This window comes from Acomys minous, assembly GCF_964271855.1.
Source record: "Acomys minous genome assembly, chromosome: 4".
NCBI lineage: Eukaryota > Metazoa > Chordata > Mammalia > Rodentia > Muridae > Acomys > Acomys minous.
In genome coordinates, this window is record NC_140486.1 from 29295473 (window position 1) to 29317406 (window position 21934).

Sequence of the window (21934 nt, forward strand, 5' to 3'; positions counted from 1 at the left end):
TAATTGCCCATTAGATACAGTTGATTAATGGTGCTATTATGTTCAATGACATGCTCTCCGAGTTCGGCTTGCTGGGTTCAAAAGAAGTGTTGACACATCCAACTACATAGCAGATTTGTCTATTTTTCTTCACAGCCTTATCAGTTTTTGCATCATATATTTTGACTCTATTGAGTCCTGTTAATCTGACTGCAAGGTGTGGAAGAGGAAGTATTCTATAATACCATGATTGATTGTCACATTTTGAATTGGCTTACACGCCGAGCTTTAGACTTGGCTGATTATCCTACAGAAGTCAGATAAGACCCTATTGAAGCCTGTTCCCCTGGACGGGACTCTACAGAATGCTGGGTTTTCAATATGGTTGTTTTAGCCACAGACACGATGGGACTTTTTGACTCTTTATCATGAGAACCCAAGGAAGATTTCACAACACTCTGGGGATGCCTAAGGATATAAATCCCAGTGAGTTTCTGTTCTCACATTGGTGCACATTTAGCCACCATCTATTCAAGATAAGCTCTGCAGTGTTGTAATCAGAGTATGGCTACAGTGGCTCCTGCTCTGGGTAAGCTCATCTCAACTGTGACACTTGGCATTCAGCTTGATTTCACAAGGACAGTTTTCTCTGCAACCACAGTTCTCTAATGGGTCCAAGGAAACCTTGATTTTCAACTCATGTACTATTTTTCTTCTTGTGAGGATGGGAGTGGCAGCTTCCAGGGTTTTATAGGTCTGGGTGGAAAGGTCTTTTTTCAATTCATGTTTGTTCCTTTAGGTTTTAGTTAGCATACAAAGCAACTAATCTCTTTATGCCATTTTCATGTATTTTCTAGATTGCTCCACATTCCTTTCCCCATCCCCCTGTCCTCATCATTTTTTTCCACCCTCATACGTCCCCCTTTCCATTTCCATATCATGTGCATTCTGTTACATTCCCTTCCTTCCTTCAAGCCTCTACTTTCCCTCTTGTCTCATGATTCCCTTTCTAGTTTTCTGGCCTCCATCCAACTCAGTCCCACATAAAAACACATAGAAGAAATTAGGAGCTATGATTCACATGGGAGAGCATATGTAGTGCCTGTCTTTCTAGTCTTCGATTGTCTCCTTCAATCCAAAGCTTTCCAGTTCCGTCCATTTTCTCGCATGTTTTGTAATTTCAGAATTTAAGAATTTCCTTCACATTTGTATAAAATTCCACTGGGTATATTTACCACAGGTTTCCTTATCAGTCAGCTGTTGGTGGCCATCTAGGTACATTTCATGTGGTTGGAAATAGGCCAGGAATAAATATGAATATCCAAGTACCTCTGTAAAAGAACATGGAGCCCTCTAGTTTCGTGCTCTAGAATGGTATAGCTGGGTCATATGTTGGATCTGTTTTTATTTTTAATTTTATTTTATTAACTTATTCATATTACATCTCAATGGTTATCCCCTTGCTTGTATCCTCCTATTCCTCCCTCCCTCCCATTTTCTCCTTACTTCCCTCCTCTATGTCTGTGACTGACGGGGACCTCCTCTCCCTGTATATGCTCATAGGGTATCAAGTCTCTTCTTGGTAGCCTGCTATCCTTCCTCTGAGTGCCACCAGGTCTCCCCATTCAGGGGACGTGGTCAATTATGATAGGCAGATTTGGGCCCAGGGGTCCCGCTCAAACTATGGCACCTGCCGAGGACAATACAGGCCGTAAACTTCAAACCCCTACCCAGATCTAGCCAATGGACAGGACATTTGCCACAGTTGAGTGGAGAGTGGGGTATGACTTTCACATGTACTCTGGTGCCTTATTTATTTATTTTGATAAACCTCCAGACTGACTTCCAAATGAGCATGAATAAATGCTCACCTTTTCCCACATTCATTCCAAATTCTGACTGGGATCAGTGGTAACTTCAAAATGTTTTTGATTTGCATTTCCTGATGCTGTTAAACAAACTTAAAGATATTTATTGGGCATTTGTATCTTTTCTGTTGAGAACTGCTAGTTCAGATAACTGGCCCATTTACTTGGGACTTTGCTTGTGTTATTCTTCCTTTTTGCAATTCTTTATCTAGTCCCCATCTGAGGTACCTGGCAGAGATTTTTCGCTTGTTCTCTGCTCTCTGTTCACTCTACTGATGTAATCATTTATTTTGCTGTGCAGAAACCTTTTAATTTCATGTAATCTCATTTTCCCTTCTAGGGGTTGTTGGCCATACTGTTGGGGTTTTAATTAGAAGATTCTTGCCCATATCTATATTCTCGAAAGCTTACATGACATTTTCTTATAGCAATTTGAGAATTTCAGGGACTTTTAAAAAAATCACACTCTTTAATAAACTTTAAAATGATTTTTTTTTAGTTAGGTGAAAGATAGGACTTGATTTTATTTTTGTGCAGGTGAATCTCCAACCCCACCAGCCTCCTCTATTGAATAGGCCCCTTTCTCTAGGGTACGCTTGGACGCTTATGCAGTTTAGTTTTAAGTGGCAACTTGACAGGACTTAAAAATCACTTAGAAGAGTATCTCATGAGGAATTTTTTCTACATTAGGTTTGCCTGTGGACATGTCTGGAGAGATTACATTAACTATTGTTTGATATAGGAAGACCCAACCCATGATGGGTAGCACCAACTCCCTAAGCAATGCAGTAGAAGAGAGGAGAAGGCCGGTAAGGTTATGTTTAGTGTCTCTGTTCTAGACTGTGGAAGTGATGGGTTAGAAGCTCGAGCTCCCACCTTGACTTTCTGATATGATAGACTGTAACCTAGAATCATGAACTAGATAAACACTTCCCAAAGTTGGCTTTTGTAGTGGTGTTTTACCACATCAACAGACATGAAACTAGAATTGTACCTGTGTTTTGTACCAGTGCCATGGTGGCATTCTCACTATGGTTCTACAGTATCATTTGAGGTCAGATAATGTGATATCTCTGGCTGTATTCTGATTAAAATTTCTTTGGTTATGACCCTTCCTGTTTACTATGAATTTTCAGATTCCACGGACTTCGAAAATTAAATTAGCCACTTTGAGATTCAGTCACATGCGATGTAGACCAGGAGAATTATTTGGTGTTTTCTGTGGATAAAATAGAATTATACAAAAGATGGGAGACACCCAAATGAGAGTTTCACTATCAGAAGGAGCTAGTGATATTTCTGCTTTCAAAGAAGGCATTGTTTCAGATGAAAATATTTCATAATTTGGGCAGGGGAATAAGATCACTTCCAGGTAAGTCTAGAATGGTTTGTCACAAGGGACAGTTTAATGAAATCAAAAGATAGTTATGCAAACAAAAATGTGACAAAGCATTTTATCTAACGTGAGTAATCTACATCCCTATAGAGGGGATGAAATTGAACACCAACACTCAATAAGGCATTACAAAGAATGAGTAAGTTCACAAAAATACAATTACTAACGTCAACTGGGAAGTAAGTCCCAAGATGAATGTACTCTAAGCATACTTGAAAAATTAGTCCTTAGGCAGTGATATATGAAATCTTTATGATTAACAGGGAAAAGATTAAGGTGTTTGTAGATTGTATAATGTGTCCTGCAGGTTGATTTATTGCTTCATAAAGAACTTGACCCAAAGACAACAGGAAAATGGATTCATAAGTGTGCGGGTCAGTTTCAAACACAGCATCAAACAAATTGGCAGAAATACAGAGACAAATGTAGATGGTGAAAAAAAGAAAACACAGAGAAAGTGGGAAAGCTTTTGCCAAAGTACATTCAAAGAGTTGCTACAGTTTTCAGGCCATCACTTGCTATTAATAAAACACAACTTCAAAGCTAAGTATGGTTCTTGCCTATAATCCCAGCACTCAGGAGTGGAGGCAGGAAGATCAGAAACGCAAGGTCAGGCTGGTCTGCATGAGATCCTATGGTTAAAAGAAAACAAAAAACAAAGAGGCAATGTAATGTCACCTGATATGCACAGTAACAAATAAAGAGCAAGTGCCTCACTAGTGTGATATAAAGTCTGGATTGTTCAGTTTATCATATTTTCCTACATGACAGCAAAATAATACACTATAACAAAGTCATCATGAAGACCTCCATCTGCAGCCCACTCCTGTGTGCAATGAAGGCACCCCAACCTTTACACACATGTAGTGAGATTTCAGGGGCCCCGTTTATCAATGGGAGAACAGATAGTAAATGTCTGAGAATCCATTGATCTAGGAGGAATGAGACAGACTGAGTTCCAAGCAGGAAGACCCATTGTCCTGAGAGGACCTCTCCTGCTTGCTTCTGGACAGACTTGTGGTGACTATGAAGGACACGTGCTAAGGACTGCTCAACTGCTGTGTAGATAAGGAGGGCACACAGTGTTAAAGCTGCTCCACAGAGTGTGCCTACTCTCGGTTTCTCTTTTAAGAAGCAGGCACTGCTTTCAGTCTACAAAAATCACTAACAAGTTTAGTTCAGTTTAACTATCTATTTCTGCTCTCTGAAAACTATTTTGGGTGCTGAGAACTAGCTGTGAAACATCCCAGTCATGAATTTGAACTTAATGCTTTGTCTTCATTCTCCTAGTGATAGAAAGTAACTTTGAGAGTTTTGTTATTAAGGCTTATGATATGCCTCAAGAATAAAACAAAATGCCTGTGTGCAAGCCTGAATGCATATGCAATGTAGATGTTAGTGGGTTTGGGGAATGGAACTGAGGTCACCAATTTTGCACAGCAAGCACACTTTCATCTGCTGAGACATCTCACTACCTACTCCGTTTTCTTTATTAAATAAAACACTGTTGCCTAAAACCGTTCAAATATAGATAAATAAACTTATTTCTATTTACTAAACATCCTATGGCACATGCCTTAAACATAAGTTCATAAACACTTCATTAAGCATTATCACACACATACAGGTTTAATAAACACTGGTACACAATGGGGTTATGCTACTGACAAGTTTATGAGGCTATAAAAATAGTGCCTTATGTTCTTATTATATATCTAAATATTCTAAACATCTTTTCCAAACATCAGTGCTTCACAGTGGCTCAAACATCAGCCTTCTATTCCCCCTTGCCCATCTTTACTCTGACCCCATTCAACTTGAGTCTTGGCAGGTTGCCCAATATCAACCACCTTACTGATTCATTTGATGCCCAGTCGATGGCAAGTTCTACTCTGAAAATACAGCAGGGTCGGAGATGGAGTCCCCTCAATCCCTGCTCTTCCTGGCGGTTCCTAGTTGCCTTTGCCCCAATACAGAGGTTTTTCCATTTTTGAAAGAGCAATCCCTGCATCAAAGCCTTTTTGACTTTGGATTTTAAAAGCCAGACCGTCAAGATTTAGAGAAGGGACAATGCCTTTTTCTTGCGAAAGTAGGAAGTCTACCTGATCCCATATAATTTCATTACATGCTGCCTATATCACAATTAATAAATTAATTTATCTTGGTCATGTGCATATCATAGGTGAGTATGTTTTGAATATATGCATGTGCCAGAGGTTGCCATCTGGTGTCTTATTTCTCTTTCCACCTTGTTATTTGAGATAGGCCCTCTCACTGGACCTGAAGCCCCCTGATTCAGCTAAACTAGCTATCTAGCAACCAACAGAGAGGGGTCTGGCTGTCATTCAGTGTCACCCCTCCAAGCTCTGAAGTTACAGATGTGTGTCGCCACCCCTGAATTATATGTGAGTACCAGGGATCCGAACACTGGCCTGTGTGCTTTGCAAAGCAAGTGCTTTACTGACTGAACCATCTTCTCAGATCTGAGTCCTGTTCTTATGCTCTTAAAATTACTCTGCTGAAAATGGGCCAGCTATTTCTCACCAGAACTTCTGGCTGAGGCAATGTCTCCCAGAGCTCTGTTGCTCAAGGTGCATGCCGCATCTCTGTATCTCTTAGCCTTTCCAGGTCCTTCCACGTATACCTTCCTTGGAGGGTACTCTACCTGCTGGCTCTAACCCGCTCTCCAAAAGTCCATGAAAAACCTATGTAGGAGACTTAGCAGAATAAGAGCTAGTCACTAACATGAGGATAAAGCAATGCCGTTCTCTCCCACTCAAATCCCATGCTAGAGGATTCAATAGTTTATTCCTGTTTACGGAGAAAATAAGTAGCATTTTTTCTTGTGATACCTAACTTCTTCCCTACTGAATCGCTTCCTCACCAGTCCTTCTGATCTCTGACAACCTGGCATATGTGACCGTGAACTGTTCATCCATGTCAGCCTTTAGAGATGAGAAGCCTGAACAAATATATCTACTGTCAACAGTGAGATGATGGCATCTAAAAAAGTGCTTCTCAACTTACCTAACTCATATATATATATATATATATATTACCTGATATGCAGGTTATCTGATATGTGACCCCTGTAAAAGGGTCGTTTGTTGCTCAAAGGGGTCATGACCCACATGGTGACACCTGCTGACCTAGAAGAAGAAAGAAGCAAAGCTTGGCGTTAGGTTCTTTATTTCAGCCTTCCGCTTGACATTTTAGCAAAAAGGCTACCCTCTGCACTTCCAGCTTAGGCCTATACACAGCAAGAAAAAGCGCCTTCCCTTCAAATACCTGACTCCTGCTAATATAAAATGTTGGTGAATGTAAGCAGAGCAGTGCATACTGTCACCGAATGCGTTGTGTGTGCACATTCTAACTTCTTGACCAAACAAGGAGAAATTATAACACCTTTCAACCTTTTGAAGTGCAGAGGAAGAAGCCTCAGTTTGATTGCACATGTGTCTTATTCCGACGGTTTCCTCTGCAAGTATTTTCTTTAAGAACACCAACAGCAGAGTGATATCAAACCAAGGCTGCGGTAGCTGGCAAGGTCCCTAGGCTGGCTGCGGGGTACCAACAAACTCCAATTCTCCTCCAGCATCTTTCTCTGCAAGGAGTCCCCAAGTGAGATGCTGATTCATATACCTATGCCCCTTAGAGTCAGCCGGGGGCTAGTAATAACTTTGACTTCTCTTGGCAGGTCACATCTGGATGGGGTTTACAAGCCACAAATCAACCCCATACTCAATAGCTCTAACTGATCTCAACTTCTGAAGCTATGTTCTCAGCACCTTGTAAGAAAGTTTACTGCTTGTGTTTCCCCAGCCTAAACACATGTGCTCAACAAATCTCTCCTTCCTGTTAAGAAGCTCCTATACAAGCTAGGCATTAGAAATGTGCATCTTCAAGCTCCTTCAGCATTGTTTTTATACATTAGTGTATAACACAGGGCACTGTGACAGTCCTAAAACTGGGCCTTGTAAGCTCACTGCTTACCTTTGAAAACTTGCAAGCTACATTTGCCTAAAAATGTTTAACAGCACTCACTCATCTGCCATCACTATCACTAAATTCCTTGAAAAGCATTTCTTGGTTCTCTAGGCCCAAATTAACTTGATGCTCTTTTTCATAGCAAGAAATGCCATTTCAGTGGCCTTTAGATGCTGACTGATTAATAAATGACTATTAGGGAAATCCCACATGCTAAGCACTGGAATATTACAGGCACATAAGTCATCAGGAATAATTCCAGATTCAGAACCTATTGTTGGTACTTTCTAGACAAGTAACTTATGGTAAGCTCTTTAGCTTTTCTGAGCGTAGATTGTCTCTTTTTCTCTTTTTCTTTCTTTCTTTCTTTCTTTCTTTCTTTCTTTCTTTCTTTCTTTCTTTCTTTCTTAATGTATCTGAATGTGTCCAATCTTGGAAGCTAAGTAGGTTGAGCCTGGTTAGAAGTTGGATGGGAGAAGAAAGATTGACAACTATGCAATATATGTATATATTTAGCTCTGGTAGGAAATGATAACAGTTTCTTCAGTTTCCAACTAAGAGCTTATGATCTAGTGGTCCATCTGAAGATGATCTGGAGAATCTAAAATGGAGACTAAAAAATGATCCAAACCATCCAACACTAGCCATTGTGTAATTCCTTCAGATGATGTCTTTACCCTTGTCAGCGTTTGTAAAGAACAATTATACCCATCCCCTCTTGTTTAAGAGTAAGCACAAACACACGACGGGGGCACTATTCAGTGTGCTAGAAATAAATATAAATCTTGTCAACACATTGTTTTCCCAATCACTGTCTGAAGACACAAATTGAATTTTTATGCTTTGAAACGTGGAGATTGACACTGAGAAAAGGTTAGGCACTGCCTATTAAGTGCATGTGTGGATTTTTTTTTTAACTAATAATAAAATACTAAACTCAAAGTGACAATTACTTCATTTTTGTCTTTTTTTCTGTTAGTAAAACATACATAGAATATGTGAAATATTTTCGCCTAGGCTGTTAGGAGAAGGGTGTAACTAACATTTCCTTTTCAGTCTGAAATTTTACAGGAATGTACGGAGACATCTGTGTGGAATTAACAGCGCTGATTCTATTGATTCAAGTGACTCCTCACTTCCAGTCTCAGGACTTCTAAGACAGGCTTTTGTCTGCTTTCTTTAATAAAAATATGACTTGTCTGCATTATGGGGGACAGAATTAAGCCAGGATAACACAAACTTGTTTAAGTATAAAGTCCAGACCATCAAGTTGCTTCATATGTTTGCATTCATTTATAAAATATGATCTCCTGAGATATCCTTCACTGGGCCAAACACCAAAACAAGCAAACGAATTCAGAAAGCTCAAAAGACAGTATAAGTGTTCTGGGTTCTTGAAGTTGATAAATTAAACTTTCCTATGTAATAAAATGACTTCATCTTGGAATCTTGTTGGCTGTTTAATTTATGGACACTACGTGATCCAAGCTTACATTTCATAAATGTGTAAATATATTTAAGACAGATCACACCAGGTTCATTACTCATGCTGTTTAACCTTCAGCTCTGAACAGTGCCTCCTTCTCATTGGACTCTTCTAGAAAATCCCTCGTGGTGCTCGGGGGTTTTGTGGGGTTTTTTTTGTTTGTTTGTTTGGTTGGTTGGTTGTTTTTTTTCCCCAAGGCTTGCATACTTCATTTTTTGTTTTGTTTTGTTTAGTGACTGTTCAATTTATATACCAGCAAGCCACTAATAAAAGACTAATACAATCTACAGCAAAGAGGCAGAAAATCACGAGTCACACAATATAACAAAAACCATGAGAAAGGCAATAATTAATTGCTGTTTTGTTCACACTGAGCCCTAGGTCCAAAATGATATGTGAGTTTCCTTCCCATAAATAAACTGTATACTATAAACATACATGTGATGTTTATGCTGCAAATAAGCATAAACATATATTGAAGAGTTTCATATCTTATTATTTGGAACAGTTAGAAAGTAGGAAGCAAAAGACCAATATATATTTTAGATCTATATTTTTCTATGAAAAAAAAGGAAATTTATCTCTAGGTAAAAATATGCAGAAGTCTGGAAGAAGATGGTAATAACGTGACTATGAATACATAGGGCCTGAGAAGTCCCTGATCAAGACTCGGGATGATGCAGTATTTGCTGATGTATACCTCTTTGCTTCATAGACAGAGGTTCTTACAGAATCTTCCCACAGCAGAAATGGCAGAGCCACAGGCTTTCACATGGCAGAAGAACCAAAGGGGCCACAAGCTTTCTAAAGCCTCTTTTAAGAGAGTAATAACTCCATAAAGAGGGCGGAGCCTTCACCACCAATCATTGCCCAAAGGTCCCTCTCAACATGGCCATATTGGAGATTGTTTCAACATAGAGGGACACAACTATTCAACTATAGGAATCAATTATAGCAACTATAGGATGCTCCAGACAGCCATTTGCCATGAGTCCTGAATGCCTTATATATGGCAAGAATGTTACCCCATCTATTTTCCTGGGCCATGTTTTAGGGTTGTGTTTGCAACAGGCAAGCGAAGGATGAGGTAACGTTTTCCCTTCCTCTCCAGAATGATTTGACTGCTTCTGGATGCTATAAATGCATATAATCCCTCAGCTGTGTGATACTGCTGTGATAACAAGTTACCATCTGCACAGCATCTGTCCTGGCTGCTTTGTCTTGTCCTTGTGGGACTTCAAAGAACTCATGCAACTCAACAGGAAACAGGCTCTTTGCTTTCCTTTAAAAAAAAAAAAGGGTTCCTCCACCTATTATTTTTGAGACACGATCTTGATCTTGCTCTGTAGCTCAGGCTAGCCTGTAACTCACAGTAATTCTTCTGCCTCAGCTTTCCAAGTGCTGCGATTGTAGACTTCGAATCACCATGTCCACCTCCTAGTGTTACTTTGTCATGTACTTTTTTTATCTACATATGTTATAAGACCCATGTTAATCCTTTTAGTTTAAATACCAAATCATCTTTTAAAACAAAGGACCTTCCAGGAAGGTTACAGTTGTCCCACTTTGCTATGATACTGCCCTCTTCCCCTGTCCCCACTCCTTACCGCTTGTATGATACAAGCCACAGTTAACATTAATGTGTTCTGAGATCTTGAGATTGATGGGACACTCCAGACCCTCACATCACAAAGTCTGAACTTTTTCATCTTTACTATACTGAGGAAGTCTGGGTATTTGAACTATATAGTAGTGAATAACATTGGGAGGATATGATTTTGTTTGCCAGAACAGCGATCAAGATGAACTGTATATATCCCCTTTGAACTGAATGTTCACTTCTTTGTCCATGACTCATGTAATTTTTTTTATTCTTAGTCTGTGTGTGTGTGTGCACATGCGCGCGTGTGTGCGTGAGGGCCAGCTATGCAGATCAGAAGAGGATGTTGGATCCCCAGAGCTGCTCTCCCAAAGGACCCAAGTTTCATATCCAATACCCATATCTGATCCACCTGTAACTCCAGCTCTAGCCCTCCCCCCACATAACTTTGAAAATCTCTATTTAAGTGGTGAATTGAATTGATACTATTTGTCAGCAAGTTTCCTCAACAAATTGCACTTTGGGTCCTTGCGTTGATAGCTCTGTGGCTTTAAGAGATTGGACTGAAGTTTAAAAAAAAAGAATGGCAAAGTTGAAGGATCCAGAGGATCCTAGAAACCTACAAGAAGAACATTATGATAGGCAGATTTGTGCCCAGGGGTCCCACTCAAACTAAGGCACCAGCCAAGGACAATACAGGCCGTAAACTTCAAACCCCTACCCAGATCTAGCCAATGGACAGAACACTCTCCACAGTTGAGTAGAGAGTGGAGTCTGACTTCCACACGTACTCTGGTGCCTCATATTTGACCACGTCCCCTGGATGGGAGACCTGGTGGCACTCAGAGGAAGGACAGCAGGCTACCAAGAAGAGACTTGATACCCTATGAGCATATACAGGGAGAGGAGGTCCCCCTCAGTCACAGTCATAGGGGAGGGGAGGAAGGGGGAAATGGGAGGGAGGGAGGAATGGGAGGATACAAGGGAGGGGATAACCATTGAGATGTAATATGAATACATTAATAAAATTTTTAATAAGTTTTATACAAGTCTTGATAGAGTTATGTCCCCACCCAACACACTTGAAACCTTCTGAATCAGTTCAAAGGCTTTGAGTTCCTTGTGATTCTTGTAATGGTCATGGACAGAGCCAACGAATCACCCTTCTCTCAAAGACAGAAAATAACAGTAATGAAGAGACTATTCACTTGCTTTTTTCTCCACCTAGGCCAAATTTCCATATGGATTTTTAAGGCCATTACCTGGAATATAATTTAATTATAAAATAAAAGAGGATTCTTAGCTGTTAGCCAAGGAAATTAAAACTATCGCAGTCAGAAGGGAACTCCATAGGAAGGGAGTCAGACAGCTATGATAAAACCTACAGAACAAGACTTGGGAGGCACATGCCTAGAACGGTCACTTTAAAAAGGTAGATGCTGTGCACTTGCCCTCTTGTTCTATTCCTGCTCCTTTAACATTTCATCCCTGACTTTCAGTTCAGTGTCTCAGACTCGATGTCTAATGGCAGAACTGAGGCATTAGTGGGGAAGGCTCCACCATTATCCTTCCATATCTGAGGCTGTAGAACTGAGTCTCACTGAGTCGCACTGTAAAATGTGGATGATCCCTGGAAAAAGAACTGGATAAGGAGTTGGGAACTTGCAAACGTATAAATGACCCTAACTTCTCACTCCAGCCTAGGATTCTGATACATAGTATGACCTGAAATTCTCTGTGGGTAAATTTTCTGGGCTGGACTTGTATTTATTTTGCCAGCCTCTCCTCACTTTTTAAAGTGTTACATTTTCTAATAGTCAGCATGCTGAAGAAGATGGATGCCAGTCTGACTCTCCTGAGTTTGCTACCATTATACCATTTTTCTTTCTTTCTAGAAAATGTGATGCTCTCTGATTTCCTTGGTACTCTGTTATTTTCTATTCTTCTGAAAGTTCTCACTGCTACCCCTACTACCTGGCCTTCATTTTTTTTAAATGGTGAGTTAAACATTCTCTCAATCTCTGGCCTATATGTTCTATTTTTATCCCTTCATGTCTTGTAGGCAGGGTAAGTTTTGGATTGAAGTTTTTGTGGCTGGGTTGGCATTCTCCTCCCTCCACTAGGAATCTTGTCTAGTTGGAGGGTGTCCTCTTCAGTCTCCATGGCCCCTGCTACTAGGAGTCTCAGCTAAAGTCCCCCTCATATCCTCCTAGACACTGAAGGAATGTCCAACCCAACATCCACCCCAGGGGAGAACACCAGCCCCTGACACTATTAACCATACTCTGCAATGCTTGGAGAGAGGAGCCTAGCAGAGCTGCCCTCTGAGAGACTCTACCCAGCAGTGTTTCAAAACAGATGCTGAAACTTAGAACCAAACATTGGGCAAAACATATAGAGTTTAGTGAAGGGGTGGGGAAATAAAATGACCTACAGGTGACAAGGGCTCCACAAGAAGACCAATAGAGCCAACCAATCAAGGCCCAGAGTGGTGTGTGGTGTCTGAAGAGCCAACCAAGGACTATGCATAGACTGGACCTAGGTCCTCTACATAGATGTAGCCAATGAGCAGCTTAGGCTTCATGTGGGTTCTCTATTATGGGGAGCAGGGGCTGTCTCTGACATGAATTCTGTTGCCTGCTTTCTGATCACTCCCCCTTGGCAGGTCTACCTTACCAGGCCACAGGGAAAGAGGACAAGCCCAGCCCTGATGCTACATGGTCAGCTGGGGTAGTTTGGTAGAGGGACTCCGCTTTTCTGAGAAATAGGGGAGCGGGAGGAGGAGGGAGAGTGGAACTGGCAGGAGAGGAGGGAGGGAGATACAACCAGGATGTAAAGTGAATTAATAAATAAATTAATAATAGTAAAAAAGAAAGTGGGTCGGCTGAAACAGCTTCAGTGGAACCTCAAGGTCTCACCCAAGCCTGGAAGTGGTGATGAAAGTCGCCCTTTTATTCTCTGAAGGGGCTGCTCAAGGAAGAATTTCCTGAAGACTTTGATCTGAAAAGCATCCAGTGCTTAGAATCTTTACCACAAGAAGTTCTCCTTCTAGTGATTCTAGACCCTCTGACCCTCTGACCCATCACATTCAGGTCATTTCCCTTTGATCCTCTACTTCTACGACCGTGCACCTTATCCAGACAATTTCATTTTTTCCTCTGTTGTGCTCACTCTAGTGGAGTAAACAAGCACCTGTGTTTCCTCTGACCTCTTTCTGGTATTAGCAAAAGCCACAGCTGTGTGCTGCTCACTGACCAACTGGTTCTTTATTCACAGGGAGAAACTTTGATACAGAAGGAGCCTATGGGATCTTCTCCTACAGAAGCTGCTCCAGCAGAGGCCCCTTTTCATTCATTTGCTTGGTTGTTTTGTTTTGTTTTCAGCTTTTATTTTTCTCTCATCCGTTACATCCCAATGTCAGTTTCCTCTCCCTCCATTCCTCCCAGTCCTTCCACCTCTGCCTCTTCTTTTCCCCAGATAAACACCTCCTCTATTTTCCTTTTTAAAAAAAATGAGCAGGCCTCCCAGAGATATCTACCGAACATGGCCTAACAAGATACAATATGACTAGACCCAAACCTTCATATCAAGGCTGGATGAGGCAACCCAGTAGGAAAAAAAGGGTCCCAAGTACAGGCAAAAGAGTTAGAGACACCCCTAAATCCCATTGAGACTTACAAGAATATCAAGCTATACAACCATAAGGTATATGCAGAAGACCTAGCTCAGACCTGTACAGGGCCCATGACTATTGCTTCAGTCTCTGTGAGGCCTATGAGCCCTGCTTATCTGATGCTGTGGGCCATCTTCTCTCAGTGTCCATGACACCTCTGGCTCCTACAATCCTTCCTCCCCACTTCTGTGGGGTTCCCTGACTCTGCATAGAGTTCGACTGTAGGTCTCTGAATCCCGTCCTCTCAGTTGTTGGACAATGCCTCTCTGATGATAACTAGGCTAAGCACCGATCTATGAGTGTAACAGAAGATCATTAGGAATCATTTTGCTTGACCCCATCTCTGACAATAATTTCTTCAGATTAACTCACAAAAGTACTCATTACCATGTCCCCCAAATTAGTTCATTTTACCCATACTCATTTAATCCTTTCCTCTTACTCAACAGAAGCCTTTGTAACAATTGATTCCTCACTCTTTCTCACGTAGTGTTCTTGACTTTGTTCCTGTAACACTAGATCCTCACTTTCCTCCTATCTCATTGCTTACCAACTGCAGTTTCTTGCCATCTCTCTCTGAGTGCAACAGACCTGAAGATGGGCATGGTAACTGGTCCTCTCTCCATCTCACATTGCACTCTCTCCCCAACTTACCTTTTCTGGTTCTCGCAGAATGTTTATCATTTGCCAGCATCAGTGCTACCTGTTCTTAATCTTCTAGAAAGACTGCAGGTTCACAGCTCTGCCTCTTGGAGGTCTCAGATTGATTTCAGGGTTCCTAGTTTTCTCACCACTGCCTCATTCAGAACAATGACCTTCTTCTGTACTTGTTTTTCTTCTCCATCCTTTTGTCAGTGTGTTGGACCATGGAAGTGCTATTGTTTGAGACAATGAAATTCTAGAAGAGCAAACTAGTTTTGTTTCTGTGTTTAGACTAACAGCATAGGGTGTTATCAAAATCTACAGAAGTTCAAGGTACATGAGGAGTCACAAATGTCAAACGGCCAGTGTAGTTGGGTAAAGGCATTGCTTGCTCGTGATTCTTATTTCCCTATGGTTTCCCTTGACATTGTTGTCTTTCTCATGCTTCTTTTGAAGAGCTTTACTAGAAGCACAACTGTGATTTAATCAGCTGATCAACAACTGTTCGAAACTCAACTTAATCAGGCACTACTGTAATATCCACGTGTAGGGATGATAGATATATTTTTCCAGAGCACCCAGTAAAATATGTGCCCTCTACAGTAGTGCAAATCACCTTTCCAGAAGTAATCACTGACATAAGCAAAAGGGAAGCTCTGCTTAATTTAAGGCAATCCTTGACTACCTCTGCCCCAGAGAAAGTGCAATTTCCTTGTAGAAGAGACAGAATAAGAAAAATTACAGAACAAATGAATTCTGAGTAATTTAGGGGTAAACATTCACTGCATTTATTCTATTCATAACTCAATGAACTTGATAACTGCACTGATTTGCTTTGTTACTATAGCAAAACACCCAAAGCTTTATTTACATACATACATCTAAACATGCATACATACATACATACATATATATACATATGCATACATACATATAACTTACTTAGCTCACAGTTTTAAAGATTGACAATGGAAACAGGAAGACACATTGGCAAGGGTGATGAATAATAGTCAGGCAATGGAAAACCAAAGATGGGGAGGGAGGGACTACTTCTGTGACCTTTCATTGGCCCCACTCCTTAGAGGTCCCAGGATTTCTTTACCCTGCCACACTTGGAATGAAGCTTATAATGTACAAACTTTGGAAATATATTAGTCATCTGTAAACCATATCAACTGACATTTACAAATTTGCATTATTTGAGTAAATAATTTTTGAAGAATTAATATTCTTACAAAACTTATTCTTCTCAGACAGAAATGAGAGGCACAGCTACACTTATTATTCACATGTCTCCCCTAGAAAGATTTCACATGTAATTTCTATTTTGTATATAGTGAAAATGATTTCCTGAAAATGTTTTCTTATATATGTAAATATTAATTTGTTTACTAAGTCAAATAATATTTATAAACCCTATTTTTAAAATATACTAGCACCTAGACTTCACCCACCACCCAGCTCCTCGCACTGACAGACATGGGTTGTTTTCAACCTTGGCCACAAAAGCTTCATTTAGTTGTGGGCAGTAGTCAACGGAAAGAAGCACTCTAGTAAAAGTGCTGAGAGTCGGATTGAATGTTCAGCTCCAAACAAGGCATCGGTACTAATCTCTCTACTACCACTCAGGGAATATTGAGGAAGACTGTGAGACAAAGTAGACGGAGAGGCACGCTGTGAAATGCCACCTTTGGACACAGCATGCCTATCTCAGTCATGAAGTCACAGCATCTATGGGTACCTGTGGAAGATCTTCTTAAGATCAAGCCAGTCAAAATTCTGCCGCAAATGGGATATATGGTCTAGAGGCCATGCCCCTTACTGAGAAGCCACAGACATTGGATAGTAGCTGAGAAAGGGAGACTCTTGCTTTAGTCTTACTTTTTTATTTATTTTTTAATGTGACTACTAGTAAGCTTTTCATGCTCCAGTGGAGGGTCCCACACCCACACACATTTATGCAACAGTAGGTGAGTTTAGTGGGCTTTAAAAATAAAAAATTATTTAAAAAGACATGAAGTTAAGAGGGAGTTGTGTTGGTCATATATGGGTGTATTTAGAAGGGAGAAAAGAAGGGGGTGAAAATGATTATATTTTACTGGAAACATGAAATTCTCAAATGTGAAGAAAAACTTAAACTATATCAACGAAAGGGTATAAGTTTCACAGTTTTCATTTCTTAGTATGTCAATAAATTCCTTTGTCATTATATTTTTTAAGTAACTATTTAAGTTCCTCGTTCACATCTTATTGATATGACATTAATTTCTGGGAGAATCGATAACAAACATTGCAGCTCTGTGTATGTATCGCAATTTTATGAGTACACTCATAATAATCTATGATCATGAAATGAAAGAATCCATTGCGACTATATCTCACAGGTTAGAGTTATGCTACCACACAGAATAGCTTAGGGGCTAATACCAATTACAGAAAACAAAGAATCTTTTACATTCTGTCTTTTAAGTTAATTTAATTATTAACTTAGTAAAAGACTACTTGATGTAAAATAATTATTTCATACATATTTAAAATTTTACATTAAGTATGAATATTATTGTTACTACTTCTTTCTGCTTGTTTACCTCTAAAATTTTCATTTCTATAGAAATAGATGAAACCTTTGATTCAGTATCTTCCTACATGGAGTGGAAACAAAAGTAAGATTTTTTTTAAGGATACTTTTTTTCAATGTTTCATGTACTGGAGCTTTAAGTTCATTTTACTGAAACATTGATCACAAAACTGCATATTTTCCACTTCTAAGTCCATTGATTTAATTTAAAAAAACTTCTGTCTTGTAACAAACTTTAAACTTCAATAGTGAATTTTATATTATGTTTAATCTTTCTATTTCTTTTCCAACTAGTTTTTTTGGCTCTGATGTTAGCACAATATGCGGGAAAATTATTTAATTTTTCTCTAAACCACTTAAATATAATCAATAAAAATGCCATCGTTCCCATAAATTCCATTTGCTCTACTTAAGAAGAACCAGGAAGTGAACCAGGTGCTTGGCATTTTTTTCAAAGGGACCCGAGTTGTTGTATAAAGCTAGTTATCTGGGAAACTCTATGGAATGTGCAAGTGATATGAAGTTGCCGAGACACTCACTTTTTAAATTTTTGCCTTACATTTTTTGATTTACTAGGACTGCTTATGTATCTCTTTTTTACAAACCCTATTTTCTTTTGTTTTGGGCTCCTTCCCTTATTCCCCTGAAATAGTTATGAGAGTCTTTCAGGCTCAGATTTCACATCTTTAGACTATATTAGGAAACTTATAGGATTGACTTTTGAAGCCAACTGCAGCAGCGCATTTAAGATTCTTGGATGAGGCCCCTCCCATACCTAATATTTGTTTATTCCAATGTAGAATGGATCCCCACTTACTATGTAGGGAAATTTAAGTGACTCCAAAGAAAATAATTTCTTGAAAGTCTACCTTGGATGAATATATACAGCAGGTAATTCTTTTTCTATAAAGTATCCTAATTTTACATAAAAACATCATTTTAGTGACTTTACTGCTAACTTGGTATTTTTAAAGTTATATTTATTTTATTTTTAAGTTTCTTTAAAGTTCATTTCTAATAGTGATTGAACAGAACAAATACAGACCTGGCTGCTATCTTTAGTTATATATATATATATATATATATATATATATATATATATATATATATATATATATTGCTTGTTTATTCTTACATTCATATATTTGGTGAGATGAGGTGGGTGAGTAGATATTGGAAGGAAAGTGGATGCTTGCAAAACAGTATGGGTGTAAGTTTGCAAGTTTATATGTTTATAGCAAGCATTAGGCTCACATGATAGGTAGTCCAGGCTGGGCAGGTAAGTGCCAAATCTGTGGGGTAGGTTGTCAGGAAGGCAAGCTGGAGAGAAGAAAAGTTTCAGCAGTCAGGTCACTACTCCCTTGGGAAACTTCAGTTCTGCTCTTAAAACCTTTTAACTGACTGGATCAGGCCCACCAAGATACGCAAATATAATCTCGATACTGAAAGTTAATTTTGTAGATGCTAAGTCCAAAAAATGCCTCCATTACAACATCTAGACTCATGGTCAATTTAATTATAAAAATACCCAGTTATGGGCTAAAGAGGTGGCTCAGTGGTCAAAAGCACATATTCTTCTTACAGAGGACCTAGGTTCAATTCCCAGCACTCATATCAGGCAGCTCACTAACCACTACCTGGAACTCTAGCTTTGGGCAAATCAACTCTCTTCTTTTTATGCAGATATATACATAAATAAATAATATTAAAAAATTTTTTAAAAAATACACAGTGAACACATAAAACTGACAACCACATTGGACAAGAAAAATAGAATAATACTATTATCCACAGCACCAAAGGATCTTAAAATATCTACAATAAACTTGATGAAATACTAACAGTTACATTGCTAAAAGAAATCAACAAAGCCAGATGAGGTGGCATACCTATAATCCCAGCACTCAGGAGTCAGAGGGAGGCGGATCTTTGTGAGTTCAAGGTCAGCTTGGTCTACAAAGGGAGTCTAGGACAGACAAGGCTACACAGAGAACTCCTGTCTCAAAACAAACAAACAAAACAACAACAATGAAGAAGGAGAAGAAGAAGAAGAAGAAGAAGAAGAAGAAGAAGAAGAAGAAGAAGAAGAAGAAGAAGAAGAGAAAGAAAGAGAAAGACCTAAAAAATTTTTTAATTAAAAAAAAAAAGAAAGAAAGCCCTAATAAGAGTTGTTCTATGTCTATGGTTCATTGATTCAAACACCCACCAAGTACTGATGAGATGTCCACTCTTCTAAACTCTGTCTACAAATTCATTGAAGTTCCAAACATAATCCCATTAGTGCTAAACTGAAAAAAAAAAGGCTTACTTACATGTCCATCACATCAAATGAATAGAGAAACTATGATATGAATAGGCACTCACTGAAATGTTCCCATAGTATGATTACTAAGCAAAACAGGTGATGAAGCACCATACAGTAATAAGGAATAAACTGATGATTACTAAAATATGAAAGCTATACGTTCATGCTATAGAAAAGAATCTAAGAGGATATGCCGTATGATTCAACTCATACAAAATTTATATGTTCTACCTGAGTCAAACTAAGCTAGAGCAAAACAATACATACAGGATGTGCCACCTGGGTGGGCGTGGGCGGACTGAGTGAGTCATTGCCCTGGGGTTCTTCCCTTAGTGGTGGAAGAAGAGTGGCACAGCTTTGAGCCGTCATCTCAGCTCATCAAACTATATTCTTATAATACGTACATTTCACAATATATAATTTTCCCCTCCATTTACAGAGAAAAAGAAAAATGCATATGGTGAGTGAGGTTAGGTTCAGCCACCCTGGAGCTGGGATCAGTTGTTTCTTGACAAAATATTTTTGTGTGATTTGATTTGTGACCATTTGTTTGTACTGCTTTGATTAAAATTTATTTTAAGTCCTCTTACTGACTTCCAAGTTAAGATGGGTAGAACGAAAACATCTGAAACTCCCCAATTCCCAGCTGTAATGGGAGAATAACAAAGAGGGGAGAGCAGTCAAAATTCCTCAGATGCAGTCAAAAGGAAGGGCAGAATTTCACGACACACACTTCCAAATGTGCAGCCCCGACTGAACAGGAGAGAAGAGGTGGGAAAGGTGTGGAAAGAAGGGATGGGAGGGGAGAAAAGTTTCTTAAACCTACCCATCTCAACTCTGCTGTAAAATAAAATTTCTAGTTCAGTCCTGGAACACACGCATGGTAGGCAGAATGTATGGCAGAAATCTTTAATTACTATATGACCTTCAACCAGAGCAGAAGCTGAAGCCTGTATAAGAAAAGTATCAGAAGGATGCTAGTGTTTGTTTTTGTTTATTTGTTTCGACTTGATACAAGGTAATGACATCTGGGAAGAAGGAATCTCAATTGAAAATCTCTTCCATCAGATTGGCCAATAGGCATGTCTGTGGGGGCTTTTTCTTGATTAATGATTGCCATGGGAAGGCCCAGCCCACTGTGGGCTGTGCTATACCAGTGAAGGGGTTTTGTGGGTTGTAGATGAAAGCCAGGCTGAGAAAGCCATAGGGAGGAGCAAGCCAGTAAGCAGCATTCTCCTATGACCTCTACTTAGTTGCTGCCTCTAGGTTCCTGCCTGGAATTCTTTGCCTGACTTGCCAGGCTAATGGACTCCAGGCTGTAGGATGAAGTAAACATTTCTCTCCTCAGGTTACCTTTGATCATCACAACAATAAAAACCCTAACTAAGACAGGAAGTTCAATATATGTTGTTGCTGGTAGAACACGAAAGAGATTAGCCCCTAGCTTCTGAGAAAGCTGATTTGTGCTGGGCACATTCCTGGATAGAATAAAGTGACCAGCAAGGACACCATCAATAGGGCGGTGTGGTACCCAGAAAGTGATATGCTGTACACTACAGATGACAATTATCTAGAATAAAGATACTGGAAAATTCAGATGAAATTTCCCTAGGAAATAATGATAGCATAAACCCAGTAAGAAAGAATCTTTCAAAATTTTATTTAATTTGAGAATTGTATACAGGCATATAGAATACATTTTTGCCTGAGTCCACTCCCTTCTTTTCCCTCTAGTTCTTCTGTCATCCACCACCACTTTTCCTTCCAACTTCATATGCTCTTTTTTGTTTGTTTGTTTTTAACCCCGTGAGTTCAATTAATGCTGCCTGTGTGTGCAAGCAGACTTTTAATTATGGACTAGCTTAATTGTAGCAATATAGGTATAATTAGAGCTGCAGCAATATATTATTCGTTTGTAAGTTGAATTCTCTTGCTTTGATTTTCAAATACAAAGTTCAATATATTTAAAAATAAAAGAGATGATAAATGGCCATTAACTAAAAGCTTCATACCCAAGGACCTAAGATATATATACATATATATATATATATATATATATATATATATATATATTAAGAAGCAAAACCAAATCAAACATTAATATATTCCTGACTAAATTAAGTAAATGTAGACTTGCTGGATAATCAGATCATCAACAAAGAAGGAAGTTTTGAGATAACCACAACCAGCATAGGAAAAGAAAGGACAATTGACTCCAGTGGACAGATAACAGGCCAGGCAAACATGTCATCTGTCACTGAAATAAGGAGCTCTACACACAGAGTCCAAAAGATACTCAAAGATAGAACAACAAAAAGTTCATTTTTTTTCCTGAAAAACAACTGAATTTGTATATGAAGTATAGTACTATATTGTAGGCTCAATTTTCTTAACCAAATATTTTATTACAACTTATTAAC

At 39.2% G+C, this 21934-nt stretch overlaps 1 long non-coding RNA gene across 1 annotated transcript in view; it reads right to left on the minus strand.

Annotated features, from left to right (window-relative positions):
- Positions 1-6313: 6313 nt before the first annotated feature.
- The window catches only part of LOC311595572, a 31911-nt gene continuing 16290 nt past the window's right edge, over positions 6314-21934 (minus strand). Inside the window, exon 3 of the long non-coding RNA XR_014778495.1 lies at positions 6314-6392. This is a non-coding gene — a long non-coding RNA (uncharacterized lncRNA). The remainder of the gene's footprint in view (positions 6393-21934) is intronic.